Here is a 12,832-nt window from a genome sequence, read left to right as displayed (position 1 = left end):
TATTCTATTCTATTCTATTCTATTCTATTCTATTCTATTCTATTCTATTCTATTCTATTCTATTCTATTCTATTCTATTCTATTCTATTCTATTCTATCCTATTCTATTCTGTGCTGCTCTGTGCTGCTCTGTTCCATTCAAATTATTTCATTCTTAAGAATATCATACTCTGCAGTTTTGATGTCTTACATCCATTCTATTCTATCTGTGATGATTTTAACACAACTTTCCTTTTTACTTTTGCTGACTAAAATAAGTGCTTTTTGTTTGTTTGTTTTAAGAAATTACCACACTGACAAATGATATTTTTTTTCTGTTTATTTATTATTTACTGTACACTTGCTCAAAGGATGTGTCTGTGTGGCAGAGAGAAGCTTGCCTTCTATCCAAGTGCCAGCTGATGTACTGTAGGTCAGACACATTTGGAAAGAGAGAATGCCACCTGATCTTCTGGAGTGACAAGGAACAAAGAGACACTAAAGTAGGGATAAACAGAATACTGCAGAATTAATGGAAACTGGAAAGAATAGTGCAAAGAACAGATACACCATCAGCCCTCAGATTTGATAGTCTTTTTTTTTGTTTGTTTTGTTTTTTGTTTTTCTAATTTTGAATCTTTTGGTCCTCTACAGATCATTATTTCCTGTTAAGCCTCCATTCTCCCTTCATTTCTTCTGCTGAGGCACAACTTAATCTGGGAAAACCTATGGAAAACCTATACGTAATGAAAAGGAAAGGATCCATGCTTCTAAGCATTTTCACTACATTGGCAGTGAGGGGTGGTTGGAAGGGACACTCTGGGGTCTGCTGTTGTCGTATTACACTGGAAGTATCACACCAACCCACATTTCTGACAATGTTTAGAAAATACCATTTACCTGGGAGGGATAAAGAAAATTCTGTGAAGTGCAGGGTCCATCCTCCCATACTTACTTTATGAATGCACTTTTGCCCCCACCCTGGTAATCTGAAGTGCCACTGAGAAGAGAAAGGAAAGGCTGGTATTCCTTGCAATGTCCTTCTCTCTACTCTTCCTTTTTCAATGCCTGTATTCAGTTCAGACTAGGGTTATATTTTGGTTGACTACTTTAATCATAGCAGAGCTACACAGGCTACAGTGAACCTGGCCAGAATTATATTCAATTGTAAACCTATAGGCTTAAAATGCACTAAAAGCAGTTTTAAGAGTTCTCTGTGAGATGCAGGCAATATAGATTTTGTGTTGTAACACAAAAGAAATAGAAGATACATCTGCTTATACTGAACCTGTCTAAGCAGTCATGGAATCTCTTGCTAAAGGCGAATTATCTCTTGTCAAGTATTAAAATCTATAGTAAGAAATATGATAACTGCCTTGGTAGGTCTTTTTGCATTTTGTTTACAAGATAATCCTCTGAGGGAGAAAAGCTTGCAGAGAATCAGGTAAAGTAAATGATAGAATAGTTGAATTCAGTGAAGCAAGCGTCTAGTACAGAAAGCATCTAAGGGATTTGTCAAAAAGGTAAAAGTTTTGAAACAGGGAAAACTAGTTAAGTGTTATCAGTACTTAAGCAGTTAAAGGTTGTGAGGACCTTTGATAAGCATGTGGATATAAAAGTTTGGGAAGGGTTAATAAATGATGACAAATAAAATATGATTAAGCCATTTATGTTTGTCAGAAATTATACAATTATTTTCTGGCTAAAACTTCACTGGATTACTAACTCATTGACCACATGGGCTTAAAAATATTTATAGACTGCTGAAAAACAATTGTTTTGTAACTGGATATTCTCATAAATGTTACTGTTTTACAAATCTTACTGTTTTACAAGAAATACATTTGAAGAAGTCATCACTACTTAGTTTAGGAATGACAGTTTAGCTTCATGACAATAGTTAAGGTTTCAAACCTGATTTATATTTCATACTGGGAGCTGTTTTATTAAAACAGAACATTACACTGAAATGCCCCATTAGGGACTGTTTCAGGTAAGGTTTCTCACTCCCTTTTATTGAAGCCTATTCTGGGTATCCAACCCTTGACAAACTATTTTCGGGGAAAAAAAAAAAAAAAAAGATGGGGGGGGGGGGGAGACATAAAAAAAAGAAAAAAAAAAAAAAAAAAAAAAAACCACCACCACCACCAAAAAAAAAAAAGCAAGATTCTGCAATTCAGCTTCATGAAGAAAAACATAAAAGAAGTATGAAGTTAATCTCTTACTGACAAAATGTCAACAGAATCCGTACACCACTGTCCACTTAATTAATCCAGTGTGGAAACACTACAAAAATATCAATGTAAATTGAATTTATCAATGTGTAAAAAATCAATTGAGAAAATATGTCTTTTTTTTTTTTTTTTTGTGATGCTAAGAATATAATTAGCCGCAGTTATTTGATTATTTTTCTCCCACACCCCCAAAAAATAAATGGACCACTAGGCTTTACTTTTTAAATTAGTTTACCTTATCTAGTAGCAGACAGAAGTATCTGTGAATCAGTGAAAATGCATTTTTTCATTATTGCATTTTCATGCAAAATGCAAACTAAGAGTAGTAAATGTCTTCAGGTGTTAAAATAACATCAACAGTGGGAATAATCACAGCTGTTTGGCTACTGACTTACTGGCTAATAACTTAATGTCATATATTTAAATAGATCTGTAAAGAAGTTTAAGTCTTTACAATGCTAGGCAGGTGTTAAAGTATGGGAGCACTAATTATATTAATATTTCAACTGAGAAAACAAAAATGTATGTATGTGTTACTATTATATTGTTTTATAATATTTTAGCAAAATTACAAGTTTCCCTATTAAAAGAGCAAACCCATTGTTCTCTATGCCATAAAGCCCACTTTCTTATGGATTTAAATTCTCTATTTCCTTCATGTTCTGCTGCAGCCAAATCTATGACAAGATCTTATACCTGGAATGCTATTTTTTTCCATGTCCTTCACTCCTAGCTACAGAATACATGTAGTTTTTTTCAAGATTCTCAGCTGGTTGAGCAAGCAACTGCAAATCTGTGTCTTCTTTTGAACTTTGATTATTCTGTTTGCAAATATCTGTAAAAATAAATAAATAAATATAGAGCGAAGTAATAATTTTTCTTAATTCTTTTCTAAGTGCAATAATAATAATAATATCTGTATGTTCCACTTTAATTTTTTCTGACACTTGAAAATTTTTAGAATAGGATTTAGATCTCTAGAACTGATTCAAACCAGTTACCTTAAGGCAGACAGCTAATATATATTAAGGCTATCTGAGAAATCAGAGCAGATTCAGCACAGAATATACAGGAAAAATTGCATTTCTGGGCCAGTAGCTGGAGGTCAAGGAGGATAAGTGAGGACACTCCAGATGGCACTGCATGCATAGTGCATCATAGTGAATACTTAATGAGAGCAATGAGTATAGGATTCTGCATGATTCTACATGATTCTACAGTATAATCTAGTGGGTGGCATCTCTGCAGGGAATCCCATGGCAGGGGGATTGGAAGGAGATGATCTTTAAGGTCTCTTCCAACCCAAGCTGTTCTATGATTCTATGATTCTATTATAGATAGATATCTCAAATCTTACTATATTTAATGGCGAGTCAATAATCAGGTACAGATCAAGCTAGAACACTACCCATTCTAGTACAAAGTAGATATTTACTAAGAGATTAAACAACGATCTTACATGTAGTTTTGTAAATTTGGGAGTCTAAATTTACACATCTGTAGTCTGGAAGTACACATCTGTAGTCCATCATTATGATTCAGTACAGCTGTGTCTACTCATGCAGAAAAAAGGCTGGTCAACTTGGGGATGAGAGCTTTGAATGAAGCTCATCAGGGAATGCAGATGATGACTCACAGTTAAGTAATAAAGCAGTGGACCAGGTTAGCATTCAGAGATTACAGAATGATATGGACAAAAGAGATCCTGAAAATCAAAACAAATAAACAAGCAAAAAACCCACAGGAGGGATCACCTTGAGCATCTGAATAAAAATAAGGAAGTATTGAGAGGACAGTACTGAGGAAGCTCTCACACTTTTTCTAGAAAATCAGCATGACTTAAATTTTCTCTGAAGTGCCTGCACATTGATCCATGCAACACAGGGAACAAATTAGAGTTATAGGGCTGCATACAGCTGTAGATCCCAGTTTCACTGACATCACTAATCAGTGGAGGGATAACTCATATGACTTGAGTACCATGATAGTCAGGATGGCAAGGAGGAGTAGCTACGTATTTGTGAGAAAGCAGTGGGAATGCATGGAGCACTGCTCAGAGATAGCCAATGAGCCCACTGAGAGCATATGGATCAGGATTAGCAGGCAGACCAATATGTGAGATAGTCTGTGTGGGTGTCTGATGTAGACCACCTGATAAGGAAGGAAAAGATGATTAGGCTTTTAGACAACTGGAAGAAGCCACAGATTCACAGGCCCTGATCCTCACAAGAGACTTGAACCAGACCAGACTCTGCTGGAGGGGCACAAAGCAGGGCAAAATCAATGTAAGGAGTTACTGAAATGTGTTGATGACAACTTCTCGGCACAGATGACCAAGGAGATGATGAGTGACTTTATACTTGCAAACAAAGAAAACCTGGTTTGTGATGCAAAGTTTCATGGTCAGCCATGGCTGCAGTGACCAGGTATGGTAGCTTTACTTTGATGAGCAGCTGAACTCCACTACAACCGCTCTCTCATTCCCCATCCTCAAAGGAAAAGGGGGAGAAAACTATGAAAAGGGCTCAAGGATTAAGATAAGGACAGGGAAATCACCGAACAGTTATTGTCACAGGCAAAACAGACTCAGCATATGTAATTTATTGCCTACCACTAACAGACTAGAACAGTGAGAAACTAAAAGAAAAAACACCTTCCTCCCCATTCACCCTCTCCTACCTCTTCTCCCTGAGCAGCACAGGGGAATGGGGAATAGGGTCTGCGGTCAATACTTAAAGCTTCATCTCCACAACTCCTTCATGGTCACTCTTTTCCCCTGCTCCAGCATGGGGTCCCTCCCACGGGATACCATCCTTCCTGAATTGACCCTGAGTGGGCTTCCCACAGGCAGAAGCTCTTCAAGAACTGCTCCAATATGGGTCCGTACCATGGACAGCAGCTTCCACTAGATGACCTGCTGCTGTGTGGGCTCCTCTCCACGGGATGCAGCTCCAGCGCAGAGTCTGCTCCTGCGGGGGCTCTCCATAGGCTGCATCCTCCTTCAAGCCACATCTACCTGCTCCGCTGGAGGCTCCTCCATGGGCTGCAGTGTGGAGATCTTGCCGCATGTGGGACCCATGGGCTGCAAGGGAACAGCCTGCTCTACCAGGAGCCTCTCCACAGGCCACAGGGAAACTTCTGCTCTGGCACCTGGAGCACTTCCTTCCTCTCCTCTTTCACTGATGTTGGTGTCTGCAGGGCTGTTTCTCACTCCTCTCTCTCCCAGCTGCTATTGTGCACAACTAGTTCTGCTTATTGTCTCGGCTCTGGCCAGTGGTGGATCCTTTTTGGAGCTGGCTGAAACTAGCCCTTATCTGACATGGGGCAGCTTCTGGACTCTTTGCAAATGACATTTCTGCAGCCCCCACTGCTAACAAACCCTTGCCATGGAAACCCAGTATATTCCATGAGTCACCTGTATTAAAACGTATTTAAAATGGTGAAGTTCAGGATCCTGAAGGAAGGGAAAAAGATTGTAACTTTCAGTTTTAGCAAAACTTTCAGCAGTGCCTCCATAACATTCTAATTGACAAACAGATGAAGTATGAGTAGAAACTTGTTTGAAAACTGTCAGAGAACAGCAACATGAAAATCCATCTGGAGATCAGTTAATGATGCTATACCCCAAGGGTCAATACTAGGCCAATAGTGTTCAATATCTTCACTAAAGATATGGTGAATGGGGTAGAATGCATCCTCAGAAAGTCAGCAGCTGATACAAAACTTGGGGGAGTAGTTGATACACTGGATGTGCTGCTATTCAGAGGGACCTTGACATGAAGGAAATGAGATGACAGTAATCTCATGAAGTCCAATAAAGGGAAATGCAAAATCCTGCCACTGGGAAGGAGTAACCCTATGTTCCAGGACATTCTGTGGACTGACTGGCTAGAAAGTAACTTTGCAGTGAAGGAAGGGCCTGTAGACAAAAAGCTGAACATTTTTAGCAACATTCTGTTGTAACAAATAATACCAACAGGAACCTGGGTTACACGAGAAACAGAATCTTCAGCAGGCTGAGGGAGGTGACCCCCTCTACTCAGCACTGGTGAAAATAAATTGAGAGTCATGGGAAGACTGGAGTGAGACTAGAGAAGTGCCATAGAGATGATGAAGGGATTGGAACATCTATTATATGAGAAGAGTCAGAGAGCGCTGTGGTTCTTTAGCCTAAAAAACATTTGTGGGGATCTTATTAACACATAAATAGATAACTGATTCTTCTCATCAGTGCCCAATGAAAGGAGAGCAGGCAGTAGGCATTAATTGAAATGCAGGAATTTAATTTAAACATAAAATAAATAACTTTTGTACTGTGAATGTGGTCAAACACTGGATCAGGTTGTTCAGAGTAGTTGTGAAGTCTCTATTCTTGGAGTTATTCAAAACTAGAATGGACATGGCTCTAAGCAACGTACTCTTGTTGACTCTTCTTTTTGATATCCCTCATTATGTTGTGTGTACATGTTCATAAATAAATTTAGATAGAAATCTATCTTACCAAACAAAACAAAACAAAAAAACAAACAAAACAAAAAATAACAAAAAAGAAATCCATATTACCATGTTAACCACTTCATACTATTTGAAGTAGTATTGATTTTTGTTGTTTGCACTTAAAAGTTTATTTTTTTTTCTAAAACACAACTCATACCTTTAATTAAATTACTTAGATTTAATTGACATTTCATATTATATCATGTTTTACTTCATATGATTATTCTAACCAAACTTTTTTATATATGTATTTATTTAATGAGAGTGCTATTGGCTCAAAGATTTGCCTCATTTTATTTGTCAAGGCTATTTAAACATTGAATAGAGAGGATTAACACTCTAGAAAGGACGATATTGATTTCCATATTAGACATCTACAATATATAGAATGGCTACGTGAAGACATCTATTTTTCCTACTTAATATAAAAAGGTATAACTAACCTAAAAAAAAAGATTGATTTCTGTTGCCTAAACTTAAGTGAAATGTAATGCAATTTTTATGCTTAAAACAGTTAAACTAACTCATTATTACTGGAAACCAGGGTTTAAAATCAGATTTGTGTATTGTTGTGTTGGGTCTGTCTGGGATGGAGTCACCTTTCGCTGCAGCAGCCCACACAGTGCTGTGCTCTGCACTCATAGCTGGAACAGCACTGGTATCACTCTAGTGTTGTGTCTATTGCTGCATAGTGCTGGCACAGCATCAGAACTCCCTCCAAGCCCCCAAGAGCCAGCAGGCCGGGGGTGGGCAATTGATGGGGAGGGGACATCACCAGGGCAGCTGACCTAAACCAACCAAAGGGATATTCCATAACACCTGATGTCACACTCAGCAATAAAAGGGGGCCTCTCATGGGGGAGGGCGGTCATCCTCAACAACCGGTACGGGTTTTGAGGCCCTGCTTCCTGGGACGTGGCCGAACATCGCTCATTGATGGGAAGTAGATAATAACTTTTTTTTTCCTTTCTCTCTGTGCTTCCATGTGGCCTTTTTGTTTCTTTTGTTTCTTTTTCTCCACTTTCCCTTTAATTAAACCATTCTCATCTCAAACCTTGAGCTCTTTGTGTTATCTTTTCTCCCCCTTCCTCTTTGAGGAGGGGAGGAGTGAGAGAGCGATTGTGGTGGAGCTCGGCTGCCCACTCGAGTAAAACCACCACAACTGTATGCAGTTTCATATCCAGAAACAAAGAAGGTGATTCCCTCTTTGTTACTAGCAAATTAAATTTGATCTCCACATGACTTCAAAAGCTATTTTTTATTTTGTCTGAAAGCTAAGTGTCTAAGTAGCATTCAGAACTACATCAGCAATGGTAGATTATTTGTCCAAATAATGCATAGTTTAAGCATGTATTTGAATATTTCCAATTTAAAATCTTGTATTTTACAAATATATTTGATGAATATAGAGCTCCTGTTGGCTGATTAGTTTCTGTCACGTCTGTTTGGATGGCAGCATGCCCATAAAGTAGGTCATCAAACCCTTGCCCAAGAGCAAAGCTTCCCACCAAACGAGCACTGGTTAAAAATAAATAAAATAAAATAAAATAAAATAAAATAAAATAAAATAAAATAAAGGGTCAATCAAGAAGATACAGTTGACTAAAATAACAGATTGTGTCAAAAAAAAAAAAAAAAAAAAAAAAAAAGTGAATAACCTTTGGTGATTTTCAGCGTGAAACTTGGAGTTGGAGAAATGTTTTCCAAGATTAATGCCAGCACATCAGAGTTGCTGAAATATTATCTGATTTAAAAAGACGTTTTGTTAAAGATATTGTGTCATGGTAGGGACATATGTGTGCAAATAAGTACAAAAAACTAAATATTAATTTTGCTAACAAATGATTTAGAAAACACCATAATGGTGATACTAGTAGAATCAATAAGTGAGCAGATGGTGATGCACCTATTTGTAGTACTTCACTCAGCCAACATTTGAAACATTAGTTCTGCTGTCTGACCCTCTTTCTCCCCCATGTCATTCTTCATGTATTATGTTGACAGACAAGGAAATATTAGAATTATTATCCATATGGTACAGATGGGAAAAGTTGGACAGAATGATACAGAGGTCATAAAACAAGACTGTAGAAATGCCTTGGATATAATATTATTTAAAAAAAAAAAATAAAGAAGAATAGACTGATCAAGATAGAAAATTAACAAAAGCAGAATAGATTACATTTATAATAATAATAATAAGCTGTACTTAATATTTATTTTAAGTTAGAGTAAAATAAATAAATAAAGGAACCACACAAGTATTTAATAGGAAACTACAATTAAGAAAGTATTATTGAAGGAAATGGGAGTAGTTGCTAATAAAAATTAAAATTTATGTTATTTGGACAACAGTCCTGGACAGGAAAAAAAAAAAAAAAAAAAAAAAAAAAAGGGTTGTTTCATTCTGGATTTATCCATTTTTTGCACCATACCACAACTTTTTTACAGACAATGATACAATGTTAGTAAGAAAGTATTTCACAGTACTTCTGTGCAATTCCAATTCTCACATAAAACATACACAACCTGTTATGTGTTTTTTGTTGTTGTTGTTGTTGTTTGTATTAAAAAGAAGGGAAATGAGAAACTGCATGTATACTTTCTGAACTCAACATGTATATACTGATTTCTACTAAAAACTCTTCAAGACGTAGAGCTCTAATGATCTGATGAAAAAGTTGTAAAAGGAGAAAATGAATTGTCTCTACGTTTTATCACTTTTGGGAACTCTTAGTCTAATCAAAATTAATTAATAAATTAACATTGAGTTAATGAAGAAATATTTCACTCCTAAAATTTCAGCTATTTTGATCTATTTGTTTTTCAGTGGAATTAACTTTTCTGTCTTCTATTGTATAATCAGCAGTCTCCCTCAACATGTGGTGTGTCCATGATGTTCTGCACAACTGCAGTTTATATGGAGTCTTTCGCAGTCTGTAAAGTAATTTCACATGTACTGTGGCATGTGCTAGACCAAGTACTGGCTGGTAGTCAGAGTAGTTAACTGTCATGCTTGCTTCAGTGGTTTTCTTCATGGAAATATTTGCAAGGTTGTTTTGTAAGCAAATCTGCAACTTACATTATTTAATTTTTCTAAATTAAAACCTGGACAGAACCAATTTTCTACAATGAACTACAGTAAAATTGGATTCTATAAATGCATATGTTTAAATTGTATCCATCACCGTTTTATAGAGCATAATTTAATAAAGAGCTTGTGTTATACCAGAAGATTAATCCTAGAAAACAATGGTAAAGTTACATTAACAACTTTCAATTCAGTTCAAAGTTTTGTCCACATAGTTAATATTAGAGCAATCCTATTAGCTCTAGTACAACATACAATATCAAACTAAAATGAGAAAATGCATGTTAATTGGAAAGCAAATATGTACGTATACTGTTACTGGCTTGATTTTAACCCATCTAAATTTAGGCTATACAATGAAACGTCTAGTTAGCACTTTAGTCACCCCTCAGCAAGACAATGTGAAAAAGTGAACTTCTAAACAGATAATTACCTGCCTAAAACCAAAATTGCTTTGAGACCTGAAGGTAAACAGGAAACCAAGTGAGATAGCTTGATGAAATATTTATGGATGCTCATAAATGTAAGGTGAGCCTTGTCCCATGCCTCAAGGGCTACAAGCTTTAACACAGAAAACTACAATGAAACCCAATACAGGCAATAGGTTATTCAACACAACTAAATTTGTCAAGGACATTTAATTACAGATTGATACTACTAACTTATGTCTATATGTTAGCTAGATGGCTTCATAATCAATATAGTCAATACTGATATATAGTCAATATATATCTGTTGGTCTACTTAAAGTCTCTACACTCTATTTACAATGATACCACCATCTACAGTAGAAAGGATACATTTAGTCATTTATTAAAAACATTTCCTAAAAGAAGTTGCTTACTTCCTCTTTGTCATGGTTTTGACTGGGATAGAGGTTTTTATTTATTTATTTATTTATTTTTCACAGAGCCTTATGAGGATGCTGTGTTTTGGATTTTTGATGAAAATACTGGTGATAACACAAAAATGTTTTTAATTGTTGCAGATCAGTGCTAACCCAGAGTCAAGGGCTTTCCTGCTTTTCATGATGCCTTGCCAATGAGGAGACTTGGGGTGCACCAGAAACTGGGAGGAGACATAGCCAGGACAGCTGACCCAAACTGATCGAAGACATATTCCACACCATATGACATCATGCTCAGAAATAAATGCTGGGATAAAAGGGGGTGCAGACATGTTCAGAATGATAGCATTTTCCTTTCCTAGAAACCATTACACATGATGAAGCATGCTTTCTTGGAAGTCGTGGAACATGTGCCTGCCAAATGGAGGAAGTGAATGAATTCCTTGTTTTGCTTTGTTTTGCCCTTGTTAAAGCAAAAGTTTGTTTGTTTGTTTGTTTGTTTTTCTTTGCCAAGTCAAATGCCTTTATTTCAACCCATGAGTTTTCACACTCACATTTTCAATTTTCTCCCCATCCTATCTGGGGAGAGTGATTAAGCAGCTCCGTGGTACTTTGCTGCCTGATGGAGTTCATAGAATCATAGGATGACTGAAGTTGGAAGGGGCCTTAAAAATCTAGTTCCAGCCCCCCTGCCATGGACATGGATGCCACCCACCAGATCAGGCTGCCCAGGGCCTCGTCCAATCTGATTGGAACCACCTCCATGGATGGGGCATCCACAGATTCTCTGTTCCAGTGACTCACCACCCCACAGTGAAGAATTTCCTCCTAACATCTAATTTAAATCTCCCTTCTTTTAGTTTAAAATCATTCCCCTTGTCCTGTCATTTTCTGTCCAAGCAAAAAGTTGCTCTCCAACCTTTTTATAAGCCCCTTTTAAGTACTGAAAAGCTGCAATGAGGTCACCCCTGAGCCTTCTCTTGTTTAGGCTGAACATACCCAGCTCTCTCAGCTTTTCTTCATAGGAGAAGAAAGTGGGTCAAACCACAATACTTTCTTCTCTCATTCACTAACTCCACAGTACATTCAAGTTTCACTCTGTATAGTGAATTTCACAAGTAAGTTATTTGTTTTCTCTTTTTACCCTGAAACTATTTTCACTCATCTTTTAAGGTTGCGTTCGTTTAGTGATCAATAATTAATCATTAGTAATTTGTGCTTTTAGCCTATGACCTTGGCAATTGTCCCATACTTGCACTTTCAAGGCCATTGCTGTCACCTTGTGCTTGCTATTTTTGGAGTTCCTGTTATGCTCTCATATTTCCTCAGTAACCTTTTGTTAGCACAACCCAGTTACTCATGAATACAGTTCTAAGGTCAGAAAAATGCTCACAAAAGTACACAATCCATTGGAAGACTTATACATAGTTATTTGCAAAATCAGATATACTGTTCTGCTAAGTACTTATAATCATTCATCTACTAACTACAGCCACACCACTGGCATGCCAGTAATTTTGCTCTACAATGCCAGCTACTGGGTTTGAAGCTTTTGCTTCAGTTTCAGACGTAAAATTAACACAAACTTTTTCAGCATTTGTTAACTCAGATTTGAAAGCTGTGAATTCATAAGCTTGTGACTCTTAGAGAAGAGGAAGACAGTTTCATAATATTTAGGAAAGGAAGCACTGAGACATTTTGCATCTTTTCCATTTAAAAGACATCTAAAAAAAATCAGTTTGAGTTTAATCAACTACAAACCATTTCAAATTCTCAGCACCTTTACTGAACTGTTTAACTCACCCTTAATGAGAAATGCTAGTAATTTGCAAGGTAAATTTGCATAACAAACCATTTCAAGTACTTTTCTTTAATCTGTGTTAATTATTCATGATTTTTTGCTGTCCATATTTTTAAACTTCTGTGCTCATTTTATTATGTGACCCTTTATAGACTCATCGCCAGGATACTAATTTATTTTCTGTATAAAATTCTGAATGCTTTACTGAGGCATACTTACAAGTACCTAATACCCACTACTGTCTTCCTTAGAGTATTTCTATGTATTTCTATTTCAGTATGATTTCTACAGTTATTATACATAATTCTACACAATGTTTAGCCTAAGAAAAATCTATAAAAAGAAGCTGTATTTTTTTTTGTTTGTATGTTTTTCATTAGTTC

This window comes from Oxyura jamaicensis, chromosome 1 (genome assembly GCF_011077185.1).
Source record: "Oxyura jamaicensis isolate SHBP4307 breed ruddy duck chromosome 1, BPBGC_Ojam_1.0, whole genome shotgun sequence".
Taxonomy (NCBI): domain Eukaryota; kingdom Metazoa; phylum Chordata; class Aves; order Anseriformes; family Anatidae; genus Oxyura; species Oxyura jamaicensis.
This window is presented reverse-complemented; position numbering follows the sequence as displayed.